This window comes from Cervus elaphus, chromosome 33 (assembly GCF_910594005.1).
Source record: "Cervus elaphus chromosome 33, mCerEla1.1, whole genome shotgun sequence".
In the NCBI taxonomy this organism is placed as follows: Eukaryota; Metazoa; Chordata; class Mammalia; order Artiodactyla; family Cervidae; genus Cervus; species Cervus elaphus.
This window is the reverse complement of record NC_057847.1, coordinates 67,303,659-67,322,137: the sequence shown is the minus strand read 5'-3', so window position 1 is coordinate 67,322,137 and position 18,479 is coordinate 67,303,659. Positions and strand designations below refer to the sequence as shown.

The window sequence follows — 18,479 nt, the reverse complement described above, 5'->3', positions numbered from 1 at the left end:
TGTTGGGAAGATCCCCTGGAGTAGGAAACGGCAACGCACTCTAGTATTCTTACCTGGAAAATTCCACGGACAGAGGAGCCTGTCAGGCTGCAGTCCATGGGGTTACAGAGAGTCAGACATGACTGAGTAACCCAACACAGAACACACACACACACACACACACACACACACACATATATAATATGTATATAAAATTCCAATTTATCTTATGTGTCATTTACAGCCAGTGTTCACTTATTGATTTTCTGTCTGGTTGATCCATCCATTAATGTAAATGGGGTGTTAAAGTATCCTACTATTTTCATATTTCTGTCAATTTCTCCCTTTATACTTTTAAATATTTGTTTTATGTATTAGGTGCTCCTGTATTAGCTTCATATATATTTATAGTTGGGTCTTTTCTACTTTATGTTATAAAGCCAGTTTAGTGATACTGAACTATGTTAGCTTTTGCTAGTCAAAAACTACTTACCTCTTTTTCAAGTCTAAATGAGAATCCTGCTGGGTAGACTACTCCTGCTGTAAGATTTCTTTTTACCTTTCATCATTTTAAATATATCACGCCACTGCCTACTTGTCTAAAATGTTTCTGCTCAAAAGTCAGCTGATAGCCTTATGGGAATCTCCTTGCATGTGAGTAGTTGCTTTTCCTCTGCTGCCTTTAAGATTCTCTTCTTATCAATAATTTTTGCCATTCCAACTGTAATGTGTCTTGGTGTGGACCTCTTTGAGCCAATCTCATTTAGAACTCTGTGATTCCTGGGCCTGGATGTCTGTTTCCTTTCTCAGGTATCAAAAGTTTCCAGGTATTGTTCCTTCAAATAATGTATTGGCCCTTTTCACTCTCTCTTCTCCTTGTACCTTGGTAAAGTGAATGTTAGTATATCTGATGTTATCCCAGAGGGCTTTTAAACTATCCTCGTTTTTTTTGTTTGTTTGTTTGTTTGTTTTTGTTTTTTTTTTCTGTTTAGTTTGAGTGATTTCCATTATTCTGTCTTCCAGTTCACTCATCTCTGTATCATGTAACCTACTGTGAATTTCTTATTTTTTTAAATTTCAGTTATTATATTCTCTAACTCTATTTGGTTTTTACTTTTTTATTTTCAGACTTTGTTGAAATTGTCACTGTGTTTATCCAGTTCTTTTCCCAAGTTCATTTAACATCTTTATGATCATTACTTTGAACTCTTTATCAGATAAATTGCTTATCTCCACTTCACTTACTTCTTTTTCAGAGGTTGTCTTCTCCTTTTACCTAGAACATATTCTTCTGTCACCTCATTTGGCCTGATTCTCTGTTTTATCTCTATGTGTTAGGTAGGTGAGTTTCCTGATCTTTGTGAAGAACCCTTATGTAGGAAATGCCGTGTAGTACCCAGCAGCATACACCTCTCTTGTGACCAGAGCCATGTGATCTAGGGTTCCCCAATGTGGGTTGTATATGCCCTGGTGTTGTGACTGAGCTAACTACTGAGGACATGCTGGTAGGCATCACTGGCCTCTGGATCATTTGGCTGAAAGGCTGTGCCCGATTCAGTGGCTGCAGGCCCTCTGGAGGGTGGACTAGACTCCCCATGTGATTGGCAATGTGACCCAGTGGAGCATGGGGCTGGTGTTGGTCTGCTGGTAGAAGGGGCTGGGTCCCCACATGGCTGTCTGCATGATCCCCCACCCCAAGATTCTTTAGTCTGAGCTCCATGCAGAGGAACTACAATCAGAAACTGAAGAAAATGTATTTGCATGGGGTTTAAAAGAATCATATATTGACAAGCATACTGGAGCATTGTCTTAACTGGCGGCCATAGACCTGATGTTAATATCATTTTTTTAAAAGCTACTTTAAAAAAACTCATGAGTAACCTGATGAAAGCAATTCTTTGTAAGGTCAATTCATTCAGGATATAACGTTGGAGTTGGAGAGAAAAAATAGAATTCTTATTTTCTATAGGCAAATTCTTTAAATATTTTGTTGTTTGAAAAAAATGGTAAGAATATTCTGGTGTTTGCAGTTTTATTTAGCTATTTGAAAATCACACTGTTTCCTGATTCTTTAAAATACATTTCAGCTTGTATTAAACATTAGCATGCATCGCTTCTCGGCCTTTTGGCTAAGATCAAGTGTAAACATTAGCATGCTTATTGTTAACTATACTTGCATGTTTTCAACTGTTTCTAAACTGCAACAAGAGATTTTAATTTCTTCTAGTTTTCTTCAAATTTGCTTTCATTATCCACATGTGGATAAACATATATTCTGAAATCTTTCACGTTATTTATCACAATCCATACTGTTCACAATTCCCATAAGGTTCTTATCTCATTCCTATCTACAACATCTAAACCATTCAGCCAGTTATATTGATAACCAATAAATACCTGCCAACATTCCACAACACTCTTTTCCCTCCATTTTTCAGATCCATTGCTTCTTTGTTATATTCTTTCTAATCAGTATCAGTGATTCCTGATATTGCCCAAGTCTGAGCTTCCAAGCTTGAATCTATACTTTAAAAATGATGTAGAAACTGTGACTTTTATGCAGACAGTTAGAAAAATAATCCCACTCTCTTTATCTCATGTATACAGAGTACTATTTTTGGCTTGAATTATCAGAGAATTTGTTCAATAATCCACCTTATTTTATACTAGTTATATTTCACCGGAGCTAGATATACCTAATGCAACAGAAACAGTACAAAATTTAGTCTTTCATGTGAAGCTTCAGTTTATATAATTTATTTTTGTTTGTTTTTTGTTATGCTTTAATCCCCATCAGAACTATTGTTAGCTAAAATAATAATATTGCAAACATACAAGACTTCTGGTCAAAATCCTCCCTTACCATTACTTTTTTAAAAATCCTTTTTAAAGAGACTATCTAGAGCAGTGGGGGAAACATACTTGTTTAGATTCAAGGAAACCTGAGGTCAGGTTCTGTCTGACTAAGCTTTATATTATATATCTGATGACCTTTCAGAAATCATTTTCTATTCAACTTTAGTTTTCTCAACTATAGAAAAGAAAAGGGAAATGGTTTATTGATCTGGAAGGGTTTTAATGAGAAAAGTATAAATAATACGCCTAGAAAATCTCATGTGTTCTCTGGGACATGGCTGGCTCAAAATGAAGGCTTGCACCATCATTTTCATTACTATTATTTTGAAAGAGAATATAACCACCACTTTTCATCTTTTTCAAGAATATCTCCCTTTTTAGAGCTCTGTGTTGTTATAAGTACTAAGAGAGAAACTTGCATACTTGACATTGATGGTTGAATATTTATAGTATCATTGCATTGAAATTACAATGTGTTTCCTTTAAAAAATGATGCTTGAGGTATATACAATACCTGTCAATCAATTCCAGTATCTTGCCAATTACATGGCAAGTATGGGATAATTTAGAGGATTTTTTAAAGTGGAACAACTAATCAATTGATATCAATGTGATGGAGACTTTTATTACAGAAATATTGATGTCATATTTCTGCTTTCAAAACATACTTGACCCATGATAGAGACCTTGGGAGAGAAACTGAGCAGCCCCATTTGATGTTTAAATACATCATCTGTTCCCATGCTCTCTGTGTCACCTGACACTTAGAGCAACATCAAAGAGCTGCAGTTTTCTAGCTAGCTCTAACAATCTGGTTAACTGGCTTCATCGGCAGTTCACTGTTCACACTGATTTAATTAACTAAATCCTAGGGCAGGAAGCTACACAACCATAGACTATGTTTCCCCTGATAAGGACAAAGGAGGGCAATGCACAGTCACTAATGTAATAGGCAATAATGAAAAGAAAGTTCTTTATATCATCTTTAATGAAATGGCTAACGTCTATTTATGCAAATAGCCACAAAGTGCTTTGACTAAGTGAAAACAAGTGTGAAATGTGGTACTGATCTTCACGTAGTTTACTGACCTATTTTGGATATAGGCAGTAAGCAGATAAAATAAATTAGAGAACGCTAAAAACACTAAATTTAGAACCAGATTGCATAGAAAATGACATCTTAAATGCTTTTACACTGGGTCTTAAGTGTATTGTCATTTTAGATGGGAGGGAGGTCCAAAAGGGAGGGGATATATGTATACCTGTGGCTGATTCATGTTGAGGTTTGACAGAAAACAACAAAATTCTGTAAAGCAATTATCCTTCAATTAAAAAAAAATTGCACACAAAATAGCACTAGCCATTAAAAAAATCTCAAATATATGGAAATTTTAAAAGAATAGATCATCTTTAGATAAAGAATAGACATCTTTATCTTTTTCCCTCAAATTTAATAGGCATTTAAATTTTGTAAATGTAAATTTTAACACCTTTTTTAAAGTAATTTCAAGTCAATTAATCGCATATAAGCTATAAACCCTTAAGCAATTCAGTATATATCTTGGAAAGTTGAGACTTTTTCTAACTACAATACTATTATTAAATTAAACAATATTAATGTGAACTTCTGAGTAAGCTATAGTAGCCAGGCTATATTTAAATTTTGTCAATTGTCTTCGAGTATTTTTCATAACTCAGTTTTTCAAACCAGGATACACACTAGAACCACACACTGCATTTGGTTTTTTCTGCTGCTTTCTCACTTTTTCTTTTTGCAACATTGGTTTGTTGGACAGACTAGTCGTTTGTCCTGTAGAAAGTAATGTGCTGAATTTTCCCTATGCTGTCCAACTTCTACCTCTCTACTGTGTATTTCCTGATAAAGGAAAGTTGCATATAGTGATTTACTAGATTCAAGTTAATCACTTTGGCAAAAACACTTAGGCCATGCTGAGGAGTTTAGGTGTCACCTGATATGATGCATTATGGTGTCTAGTTATCCCATAATTTGTGACAAATTGCCTTAAAGTAGTGGAAACTTGATCTCTTCACTGAAGTTGTTTGTTCTCTTGTCCTCAGCAAGAAATCTGTAGAGTCATAATCTGATACCATGCAAACACTGTTTCCCATCTGTCTTTCATTTAATAGCCTTATCATTCATTGATGACTATTTCCTCAATCAACAATTTAATTAAAGCTTACAAAAACGTGTTTTATTAGCCAGTTCTTTGCTTAATCGTGATAATCCTTATAACAAATGAACCCTAAGTCTCCAAGGCTTACATCAACATTTATTTTCTGTTCATAGGTGTATGTGAAATTAAGCTGGTCTAGACTGGAATCAGCTGGTGGGACTGGAATCCAGGCTTTGATGGAGTTAAGTCTGGTCCACGTTGCTTTGTTGTTGGCATAGACTGATGAGAAACAGTCACTTGGGAACAAGGTCTTTTCTTAGCAAAGAGCAGAAAATCCAAACAAGCTGGCAGTAACTTCCCATGACCCTTCAAGCCTCAGTCTAGAACTGGCAAAATGACTCTTCTGTCCATATTCCGTTGGGCAAAGCAAGTCACCTCACCAAAACCAGTCAATGGAGAAGGCATGCATGCTCTGCTGACTTCAATGGGAGGCACTACAAAGTCACGTGGAAGAGGCAATTAGCGTGTAGTTCTCCCACAACAGAATGTAATAAGTTGCAAACAATAATCCCATCTACCAAAATAAACTTATTATTATTTATTCGCTGTCCTTCTTCAATGTATTAGTAGACATCACTGTTACTTTTTTGTCACAAAGTCATGTCTTTTTTCAGTCACAATGTCATGTCTGACTCTTGTGAACCCATGGACTGCAGCCTACCAGGTTCCTTTGCCCATGGGATTTCCCAGGCAAGAATACTAGAGGGGTTGCCTTTTCCTTCTCTAGGGGATCTTCCCAATCTGAGGATTGAACCCACGCCTCCTGCATTGGCAGATGGATTCTTTACCACTGATCCACCAGGGAAGTCCCATTTGTAGACATACAATTATCCTTCTAGTGTAATTCATTTGGATTTAAGATGAGATTCCAGACAATCTCTCAAACAAATTTGAATCCAGATCTCTCTTTCACCTCCTGTCACCTAATGAGCAGCAATGGAACATCGAACTTATCTTTGTATCCCTGGTGCTCAGCACAATCTTTAGAACATGGAAAAAGTGAAAGTCCCTCAGTTATGTCTGACTTTGTGACCCCATGGACTATACAGTCCATGGAATTCTCCAGGCCAGAATATTGAAGTGGGTAGCCTTTCTCTTCTCCAGGGGATCTTCCCAACCCAGGGATCACACCCAGGTCTCCCATATTGCAGGCGAATTCTTTACCAGGGGAGCCCAAGAATACTGGAGTGGGTAGCCTACCCTTCTCCAGCAGATTTTCCCTACCCAGGAATTGAACTGGGTCTCCTGAATTGCAGGTGGATTCTTCATCAACTGAGCTATCAGGGAAGCCCTTTAGAACATGGAAGATGCCCAATAAATGTGGGATGGGTTACATTTCAGAGGAATCCTTTGAATTTTGTAAGTAATTTCCATCCAAAGAAATGAATAGCATACTTTCCTTTTCCTCAGCTTACAAGTACAGTTATCTTTGTACCTCGATGGAAAGAATAAGACACTAAGAGTAAGTTTTAGAAGAATGATGAGCCCAAGGCTAAAGAGTAAATCAAAGATAGAGAATGAAACCCAATACTTTTGATTCCTTTGCTGCGCATCAGATAGCATGCCTCCATGGCTCTCATTCTGTATGTACCATATGTCTGTTTCCATATATAAGGCAATTGCCACTGAACATTTGACTATTACTGATAAATTGAGCTCTGTGCTAATCAGTAGATCTTTTATATCTCAGAAGGATATATATATATATAAAGAGAGAGTGCTAGAAATAAGTCAAACTGCTCACTCTATTTTAAATCCAAGGGGAAAGAGACAAAGACCATAAGATCTTGGGGAAGCTAAGGGAAACTATTGTTGTTGTTGTTTGGTCACTAGGTCGTGTCCAACTCTTTTTCAACCCCATGGACTGTAGCCTGCCAGGCTCATCTGTCCATGGGATTTCACAGGCAATAATACTGGAGTAGTTTGTCATCGCCTTCTCCAGGAGATCTTCCAAAGCCAGGGGTTGAATCTGTGTTTCCTGCATTGGCAGGCAGATTCTTCACCACTCAGCCACCTGAGACCACAAGGGAAACTAAAGTCACAGGTAATGTTAGAGAAAACCACACTGTTTTATAAGGACAAACTTAAATTACATTCATATTAATTTTCAGTAATTACAAAGTTCATTGACTAAGAACACTAACAAATGAACATGCAAATTATATGACTGAAAGCAAGTTTACTGTTCATTTGGAAATAAAACTGGCATGTAAAAATAATAATAATAATGAAAAGATCAGTGGTAGGGGATAAGGTTTGCACATCTAACTGATTATGTTAAATCCTAACCATTTATTGACAGACACACTTAATTATAATCCATAGATTTCAGTAACAAATTATATTCCCATGGCTGTAGAACCTGATCCACAAATATGTACATATTCATTAGTTTGCCCTAAAGTGAAGTATTTTGAGGGTTTTTTCACTATCTCCTTTGTTTCAGCATATCAAGTCTGTCACTCTGCAGGCTTATTAGACAGAGACACGATTGATTAGTCTTGACTAGCTGTGCTGATAATTTATGCACAATTAATAGAAAGGCTTTTGCCATCATTATGGCATTTCATAGACTACTTATACACTCTAGTGGGAAAAACTGGTCAAAGCACTTTTTATGGAAAGAAAAATCAAACAAATAGCAAGTAGATATATAGCACTTAAGGATTACAAACATATTGGTACTCCCCGGTATCCTGAAATTGTGTAAGCAAACTGATATAATAAAATCTGACATAAAAAAACACTTAAACCCTACTAATTAGATGGATAATAAAAATCAAGCAAGTATTGAACTGCGAGGCAGTCAGGAAGATAATCAAAGGTTAATTAGATGCATGATACAGGATCTCCTGCCCTGGGATTTACTCCTCAGAGGCTTCAGACAGATTCAAAAGGAAGTTTGACATGTAACATAAAAATTCACTATGATTTGCTTATATGAGGAAGCTATTTTTTAAAAAAAGACCAGGCTTTAGGAATTGCAGTAGGGTAGGGTTCAATAGGAGGATAGAGAGGAACAGAAAAAATTAATAACAACAATGAAATTACTTTGGAAAGGTTATCAATGCTTAATATAAATTTAAATTTATTTCCAAGTGGTGCAGTTGTAAAGAATCCATCTGCCAATGCAGGCCATGCAGGAGACTCAGTTTCAATCCCTGGGCCAGAAAGAGCCCCTGGAATAGGAGGGAAGAGTCCCCTGAGTAGGAAATGGCAAAGCCACTCCAGTACTCTTGCTTGGAAAATCCCATGAACAGAGGAGTCCGGTGGGCTACAGTCCAAGGGGTCACAAAAGGTCGGACAGGACTGAGCGTGCAGGTAGATGCATAAATAGAACTTTAAATGACCCAGAAAGCTCCAACGATGAGAGTAAGTGAGGCATACTGTAAGGTATGAAGAAACCCAGTATGAAGTAGTGAGACAAAGCCTGAGGTTTGGCTTCTAATCCCACCCTATGCTTCTCAAAGTCTATGTGCTAGCCTTTCATGGAATGTTTTTGGTCCGTAGTTTCTCCTGCTTTCAAAAGTTGAAATCTGATCTAGGCTCTTGGATCTGTCACATCACTTTCATAGGCCCATAACCAGATCATTTTTATCTCCAATATTTTCACTGTCATACAAAAATGCTAACGTGTGTGTAGGATGGATTGGATGCTTAAAAATGAAATGCAAAAGCCTCTAAAAATTTATTCCACCATAAATTCAACTCAACATTGATTCTGGGAATGGAACATGTGCCAGAAACTGCGCCAGTGCCTGAATTTGGAGATAAGTGTCATGATTCCGTCTCTCATTAGTTATTAATAGTAATTGTAGTGATTAGTTACTTTGGTGTGAATATCAAATATCAATAACTACAACATCTGATGTATATTCAAGATTCAATAGAACCCTTTTATGTGATTCTTAGGTAAAAATAGTGGAGAGCTGAGAATATTTTTAATAATCAGATGTCATTTATTTGATCAGCACAACTCTATGAATTAGCAAATGTTTCCATATAAACAAATGAGTATTATATGGCTTAGAGGTTCACTGAAGGCCATATAGTTCATAAGAGACTGAGCTGAGAATTGAACTTGGGGTTTATTTTACCAACTACCCTTTGTTGGGCACGTACTATAAGGCTATTTGGTTGGTTGGCTGGTCATTTAATATTATGGATCAAGTCTCACAGATTCATTCGTATTCCAGTAGATATTATAGACACATCAGGTTTGGAATAGACTGCCATTTAAGGGAACTCCTATCATCTGACCATGTATAGCTGGAAAAAAAGAGATAAAGGCATAAATGAGGAAAAGGGAAAGATGAATGTGAATGAAATTTTGGCAAAAGTAATGTGGAAAAAAGTCACAAGTATTCAAATTCAGAAAGTTTGAGATAGAGCTTCTCTGTCACTTAGAGTAATATGGTTTCAGGCTACGGAATCATCAGGGTTTAGGGCTGGGAAACCCTTCAGAGGAGTGAAGCTGGAGATGACTTCTCAAACGTGAGGAAGGCCTGGACCAAAAGGGAGGTGGAAATGTGAAGAGCAGGTTCCAGGAAAGGGACGAACCCACATCAGAGCTGGAGAAGCAGAACAAATGCAGGGAGACGTTGTACACGATTCTTCGGATGTGACCTTACCATTAACCAAGTTTAAAAAAGAAGGGCACGTGTGCGCAGGTGCAAGGCTGGAGAAGCTGCGTAAGCAAGAGCGTGAGAGATCAAGAGTAACTAAGATGGGTGGTATGCACTAGAGAAAGGAGGGAGAAAAACTGGGAAAATGAGCCAGGCAGTTAGCATGAGCCCCATTTTACAGATGAGAAAACTCTGCAAGCTAGTGTTGGAACTGGGATTCAACCTAAGTTTTTCTGTTCCCCAAGTCTGTGCACCGTCCTCACGCTGTGCAGTCATTAATAGTCATCCAAACATAGGTGAACCTGATCAATTATCTTGGGTGATAAGTTGATTTATAAGGAACCAGCAAGGGATAGGGAATAATTTCAGTACCCAACAATAGGAAAATGAGGCGAGACAAATGAGGGCATGACCATAACATGAAATATTATAAAACAATTAGTCATTTTTAGTGTATTCAATGACATAAATAAATGTTACTCTCATAATATAAGCCAAAAAATCAAAATATAAAGCTGCTGTAATAGAACCTTAAATATTTTGTTTGTGTATGTGTGAATGAATAAGAGATTGGATGGAAATGTATAAAAATATTAATAAGAGCTATGGAGTCATCAACTGTAAATCTTTATGAATTCCCATATTTTCTATATTTTCCATATTTTCTGAATTTATTACTCATGGAATGAGAAAAATAAACTTTACAAAGGAACAATAAGGGGGAAAATGACAGTGACTGAAGTGCAGATGATATTCTAAACCAATTCCATTCCCAGTGTGCACAAGAAATCAAGCCATCACCATTCTCAGCTTTTTTTTAACAATATGAAAAAAATGTAAATCCTGGACGAGTAGATAATTAAAAGTTGCACATGCCTATCAAAGCAAGGACACTCCAACTCCCATTCCTACTTGGTGCCTGAACCTTGTAGTGCCTATGGGTTTTCTTTCAAAAGATGTAATAGAGAATGAGAGGCCATCCCTCCCTGGAAAGTACAGTGTAGGTAAGTAGAGGGTGCTAGGACAGCCTTCATAATTATACCTGAGGCTGCAGGAGGAGTGGAATTGTGTGGTCGGGAAATTGTATCTGATTATGACGGCTCAGTGCCCAATGTCAGAAAATAGCTGCCCTGCTGAAAAAAAAAACAGCCTGCGTGTGTGGAAGGGTGGTAGGAGTTGCAGGCAGCTAGCGACTCAGCAGTGGAGGAAGAGATATAACCCGGACACAGAGGGAGCTGATGGTCAAACAGCAGGGAAATTTTTAGAAGCCGTCTTGACTGTCTGCTGCCAAGAACACAGAGATCCATCTGGGATAAATTGTTTGCTTGTTAGCATGTCGGTTGGTCGGTTGGTACAAGGTGCATGAGAGAATCGCCCTCATCAGGCTTCCCCAACGGCCAGGCTCTTGGACTGTGTCTGGCTTTGTCTTGAGTCAACTGGACCCAGTCCCTGATCCCTGGCACATTTTTTCCTAAGTGAAAGTGATAATCGCTCAGTTGTGTCTGACTCTTTGCGACCCCATGGACTGGAGCCTGCCAAACTCCATGGGATCCTCCAGGCAAGAATACTGGAGTGGTTGCCATTTCCTACTCCAGGGGATCTTCCCAACCCAGGGATTGAACCCTCTTGCACTGGAAGGCAGATTCTTTACCACTGCGGCACCTGGGAAGCCACAAATATAAAACACCTCTCATATGATTTGTACAAAGAACAGCAGGACTATCTTCTCTCCAAAACTTTGTTCTGAATATTGAATATTTATTTCATGCAGTTTAAGAACATCTCATTCCTTTCATCTACCCTAGAGGGGTGGGGTGGCAAGGAGGCTCAAGAGGGAAGGACTATCTATATGGCTGATTTCACACTGTTCTATGGCAAAAACCAGTACAACATTGTAAAGCAATTATCCTCCAATGGAAAAGAAAAAAAAAAAAAAAAACTACCCTTTTGAGTGTCAACCTTGACTTCCCATCAGATCCCCTGTGAAATGTGGTCACATTACAGATAACTGGTCGTCTAGCTATGGAAGGACTAATGCAGCAGATTTGAGGTGGAGCCTGGGGAATTTATAATTTTAATAAGTTTCTTAGATCATTGGCTTCCCTGGTGGCTTAGGTGGTAAAAGCATCTGCCTACAATGCGTGAGACCTGGGTTCGATCCCTGGGTTGGGAAGATCCCTGAAGAAGGCAATGGCACCCCACTCCAGTATTCTTGCCTGGAAAATCCCATGGACGGAGGAGTCTGATAGGCTACAGTCCATGGGGTCGCAAAGAATCAGACACGACTGAGCGACTTCACTCACTTAGATTATTGCAATGACCATCCAGGGTTTACCAGTCCTCCTCTATATTATTACTATAGAAGATGAATACTGATGAAAATCCAAATGTGCAGTTGTTATGTACACGATAGGGACAATGTAGGATAAGGAAAGTGTACTCTTTTCCCTATGTGAGCCTCAGTTTTGTCATCTGTAAAATGGAGATATGATTACCTACTACTTCAGTGTTGTTCCATTGAGATATTTAGCACAGTCTCTTGCACAAAGCAAGTTACTTAACAAATACAAGCACCGCCTTCTCTTTCTTCTGGAATATGGTCAGGTGCATTTCAGAATGCCAACACTCAGCTCAGATCTCTAATGCATCAAAGACATTTGGGGTTAAAGGGTGCCTTGTCCTGGTTGAATGTTTTCAGATTCAAAACATGCCTCTTACCTCCCATTGTCCTGCTGTAACTTGATAAGTATTTCCCATTCATGGGTTTCCTAAAATTATTCTTGACACACTGAAATTTAGCCTCTGTCACCTCATCGGTTAATTTCTGAACATTTTCTATAGGGGTCTTTCTATCAGTAATTGGGAGTTTAGAGAAAGGAGTGGAGAATCTGTGTTTTAAATTTTCCTCTCTATTACTTACTAGACTTTAACTTTGGACTTTTTACCTGGTTTTCTTTCTGAACCTATAAAATGGAGAAAATTAAGAAACTAGGCATATTTTTGCATCATTTCAAGTCCTCTTGGCCTCACTCTCTGGACCCAACCATCCCTGAGGGGTTTAGGCCAACTTCACACAGACACAGGCTATGAGACCCCCTCCTACCCACACAGTGGGCCTCCTCTTACCTGCCATTACTGAGGCTTTCCTACCAGCAGTCTTGACTATGAATACCAGAGACTAGAATAACTATTATTGGAAACACACAAGCAATGGAAGAATCCATTCTCCTTCCCCTCCCACAAAGAAAGTTCTGAGACACAATTTATATGCCTTCCTGGGGGACTGTCCCGTTGATCAAGCATTCTGTAATACTTGGTCATGACCACTTTGATAAAGCATTCTTATCTTGATGCTTCCTCCTTCTCTGCTTCATTTTCTTACATCTTCGCTCATGTCCCCAGAGTTGTCTTCTCAATTAAAGTAGTGATCCATAAAATCTCTGCAATTCTACATTCTGGGTAACTTTATGTTAAGACACATAGTATTTATGTCTTAGAATTGATGTGGAGATAAAATTAGATAGTTCACGAAAATGAGTTAGAAATAGAATTCAATACATGATAAATTATCATGATCATGTATCCTGATTTGTATTTCTCAAGCTGCAAGATGTACTTGACTGTCATCCCCACTAACTGTTCTAACCCCTCTCCTACACCTGCCTTTTCTGGCCACCATTTATGGTTGTCGGTGGTGGGGTGGGGGTGAGGGTGGTCCTTTTTTATCTGAATTCGGAGAACAAGTCTGTGCTTAGAATACTAGTGACAAGTATAACTACTTTGAGCAAAGATTTAAATAGCACTAATTATCTCAACTAGGGCTTTCCTGATGGCTCAGATGGTAAAGAATCTGCCTGCAGTGCGGGAGACCTGGGTTTGATCCCTGGGTCAGAAAGATCCCCTGGAGAAGGGAATGTCTACTCGCTCCAATATTCTTGCCTGGAGAATTCTATGGAAGGAGGAGCTTGATGGGCTATATTCCATGGGGTCCCAAAGAATTGGATACAACTGAGCAATTAGCACTTTCACTTTGTTTTCACTTTCAGTTGTCTAAACTACCTGGTAATTCTTTATTAGTTTCTTATTGTTTCTTGAGTATTTGCTCAAAAGATTGTAGCCCATTATGGATAAGGGTTATCACCTCACTTGGATCCTTCACAAGCCAGCTCCCTTGGAGCCAGTAAATACTTTTATTGTGAGACTTTCAAAGTAACATCCTGGGTTTTAGAGAAAATGTTATTTGCATTGAAGGCTGAGAGCCTCATGAGATGGATGGTGGATGGAGGCGTTGGAGAATCTAATCAGCTCACAAGCTTGTGGGTCCATAAACTATCACAGAGTAAGGTCTTTCCTTAATCCCCCAATTAGTGAACTGGATGGACAGAATTCTTCCTTGAAAGAAAAGATCATGACAGGTTCAAGAACAATAGTTTGTGGGTTGAGTTGGCACCCAGCCTGTTCAAATCATGTAGGAGGAGTTTAGAAGTCTCTATTAAGAAACAAAATCAAATGAAAACACATTAAAGACCCTTCTCAGTGAGAAAACACAAGGCAAAGAAGGAAAGATATTCCCCCACTCAAGGCTGATGTGTTTGGGAGTGGTCTATGTTGCTTAATAGGAAGTACCTGGCTCATGCGAACTCCAGTGCCTTGCAGAGTTCTTGGCTTGTTAGCTGCTCTATAGGATTTTGTTGACTAATAGGGTGACAGGATGAAGAGAGGCTCAGAGAGGCAGTAAACTCAGCAAGGGAATTAATGCTGACAACAATAAGAAATATACAAGGGGGCATTGCATGAATAAGCTGGAATTTCTTATCATCAAGGGCAAACTTTAAGGTTTGTGGATAGACAGTTTAATAGAAACAGGCAGCCAAGGCTCCTCTTGTCACACAATCACTTACACAATGTGGCTTCTCCTTTCAGTTACAAGTTGTTTCTTTCCTCATCTGTATTCATTCATAAAAACAGAAAGAGCAGTTTACTCTCTGGTCCACACTTTGTCTTTCCTTTTTGCTATCTTCTGCTTGGAGCAAGGATAGCTGCGGGAGTCCTTGGACCTGTCATTCCAAGGGTTATTTTGTCTTCTTTTAAGAGCTGCTGAGAACTCTATTCTTTATCTGACCCATTTTAGGGTGTTTATACTGACTTGGTGAAAAACTTTGTTTGAGTTTTCCATAAGTGAAGTTGCTCAGTAGTGTCCAACTCTTTGCAACCCTATGAACTGTAGCCCACCAGGCTCGACCATTCATGGGATTTTCCAGGCAAGAATACTAGGGTGGGATGTTATGAAAAAATCTAAATGAAACTTTTGGCCAATTCAATATTTTGCAGGAAAGGCAAAGTTTTAGAAGAAGGTTTTAAATTAAAAGACCTCATTATCAAAACCACCCATAAAACCTTCATTATTCTTTTTTTTTTTTCATTTATTTTTATTAGTTGGAGGCTAATTACTTTACAATATTGTAGTGGTTTTTGTCATACATTGACATGAATCAGCCATGGATTTACATGTATTCCCCATCCCGATTCCCCCTCCCACCTCCCTCTCCACCCGATTCCTTCATTATTCTGATGTTATTCTTTTATGTCTCCATTATTCTGTTAGGGCTCATGCATGCTCAGTCCCCAAGTCCTGTCTGATTCTTTATGACTCCATGGACTATAGCTTGCCAGGTTCCTGTAATTCCAGGCAAGAATACTATAGCATATTGTCACTTCTTCCTCCAGGGGAATCTTCCTGACCCAGGGATTGAACCCACATCTCCTAATAGCTGGCAGACTTTACCACAGAACCACCTGAGAAGTCTCTTTGTTAAGGCAACTCCATAGATATTATGGTTCTTTGCATTTCAGGACCACTTCCTTGGATGTTGCAGGCTGGGAAACACAAAAGCCCATGACCATTCTCAGGATTTGTAGACTATGGCACCATCTTTCCAAAAAGTCACCTGGATTAAGTTCCTTAACCAGATTAAGTCTTAACTACCTGAGAATACTTTGTGTCATTTCTAGCCATGACACTGAGATGAGAGAGTCCAGGTTTAATTGAACATCAAAAATTCCTCTGGAAAGGGACAAAATTTATAATGTGTGGCATGCCTCCTGAAAGGTATGTGAAGAGGAGAAATAAGTGAGAGAGGCTATGCTTCCCACTGTGTTGCTAATATGGGAGTTTTGTTTCTCATTATATGTAAGAAATGTTTTATTTGTTTGTTTTCTGGGAGACAGCTGGCATCTATGTTCTTCTCTTCCAGATCACCATTTCCTATACCCTAGACTGGTTCAAACGTACGAGTTGATGGGTGAGATCTTTCTTCACAAGAAATAAAAAATCAGAAACTTAACAAATGAGTCCCCAAATATTGTAACATCCTGGTCTGGTAGATGAGATGGCCTTGGGCAGGCAAATCTTTCGGGGAGGACACAGATGTTAAAATCCTAGTAGCATGAGAGCATCAGGCAACTGAAGAAAGAACTTACATGTAGCAAAGATTGTTAAAAAGAGAGAGAGAGAGAGATGTCAGCAGGAAAGACCTTTGCTAACTCCACAATGTTGCCAAGGGCCAGTCAGAATTCTAATCATCAAGCTCATAAAAGTGCAAACATAAAATAGAAACAAAGACAGCTGGCCCTTCAAGTATATCCTGTTTCATTATTTAAAGGTTTATTAAGTGCATAGATCATGGAACCAGTGTCTCAGATTTCCAATGAGACCCGAATCAATATATTAAGATACAGCATTAAAGTTAAGGACTGCAAGCTTTATTGAATACTAAATATCTTTTATAGTGAAATGTCTGTATAAAACTAACTCTCCTGCCCAAGTGGTTATTTCAACATTTTTAAGAAACCTGAATGAAGTTAAACATTATTCAAGGTAAACAGTGGCTTTGAAATAGACAAGCCACCCCCTTACTAGACAACTTACATCCAAATGAGAGGAAAATCTCTATTGTAATAAGTGTGCTTAGATATGAAGAGTAGAAATCCAAGCCCAGTTCTTAGCAAAATAATTAGACCACTGTCTTTGTTTTAGAATCTGTCTCTTACTGGCTGCTTCATTCTTGAATATATTCATCTTATTTATACCAGAAATAAGGTATATTTTTCCTCACTCATGCATTTTTACTTGATGACTACAGTTTCTTGATACAGTTTCTTGAGTCTTGATCATTTGTACAGGTTTGTACTTGTCTCTAGACATTGCTGGCTTAGAGTAGTTGGCCATCTTGACCAATCTAGCTCAGGCCTCTGAAACCCAACTATGGGAGGGACCCTCTTGATTAGATCTCCACTGCCATCACTGCAGCTTCAGGGGCTCATAAAAGGAAGGACCATCTGTCAATGGACTGAGAGTGCCTATCTCTTATGACTTTTTCCATGAGCTAACTCTTACGACATTAAGTTGATTCTATTTTGGCCACCTGATGCGAAGAGCTGACTCATTTGAAAAAAACCCTGATCCTGGGAATGATTGAGGGCAGGAGGAAAAGGGGATGACAGAGAATGAGATGGTTGGATGGCATCACCGACTCAATGGACTTGGGTTTGGGTGAACTCCGGGAGTTGGTGATGAACAGGGAGGCCTGGGGTGCTGCAGTTCATGGGGTCTCAGAGTCAGACACGACTGAGTGACTAAACTGAACTATGATTATGATAAGACTTTCAACAGAAATTTGTCTGTCTCAGGCCTCCTGTGACTGCTCTGCCCAGGGCGCCAAGAACTGAGGAAGGAAAGATAGACAACAAGGACTATCTAGGACATACTATTCTGACTTTTTTTTCATACATAGAATATAGCACACTAACAGTTATGTATATTATTAAATATTCATCAGATTAGTGCTGGAATTTTTATTTGAATCCACTCCAAACTCATATGTATACAAATCTGAATTTTTCATGTTGTTTCTGAATTACTTTACAAATCTTCCCAAATTTATGAGCAAACAACAATAAAAACTATTAAAAGTATTGTCTTGGAGTGGGCAAGTTTGTGTTCTTGAGCACACTGATGTATGAAAGAATTTTATGAATTATTCTCCCATACATCACTCTATAGCTAAGAAATTGAAAAATACATGTTCCCAGATGTATATGAGAACCCATATCTGACTTATTTTGTTAACAGTTCAAAACACATCCCAGGTACTGATTTTGTTCAAATCACTACTGGGCACACAGTATGGGATAACACAAAGTTTGGATCACAAACATTTATTAAGAACTTACTTTAAACAGATAATACCACATCTCTCTGGCACAGAATAAGACTTAAAGAATTTGAGCTGGGTTAATGATGATGGAATTCCAGTTGAGCTATTTCAAATCCTGAAACATGATGTTGTGAAAGTGCTGCCCTCAATATGCCAGCAAATTTGGAAAACTCAGCAGTGGCCAAAGGACTGGAAAAGGTCAGTTTTCATTCCAATCCCTAAGAAAGGCAATCCCAAAAATGCTCAAACCACCGCACAATTGCACTTATCTCACACACTAGTAAAGTAATGCTCAAAATTCTCCAAGCCAGGCTTTAGCAATACGTGAACTGAGAACTTTCAGATGTTCAAGCTGGTTTTAGAAAAGGCAGAGGAACCAGAGATCAAATTGCCAATATCCGCTGGATCATCGAAAAAGCAAGAGAGTTCCAGAAGAACATCTATTTCTGCTTTATTGACTACGCCAAAGCCTTCAACTGTGTGGATCACAATAAACTGTGGAAAATTATGAAGGATATGGGAATACCAGACCACATTACCTGCCTCTTGAGAAACCTGTATTCAGGTCAGGAAGCAACAGTTAGAACTAGACATGGAACAACAGACTG

General features: G+C 38.5%; 1 pseudogene; it reads left to right on the top strand.

Annotated features, from left to right (window-relative positions):
* Positions 1-2,088: 2,088 nt before the first annotated feature.
* LOC122688810 lies at positions 2,089-2,251 on the top strand (annotated as a pseudogene).
* The last annotated feature ends 16,228 nt before the right edge of the window (positions 2,252-18,479 follow it).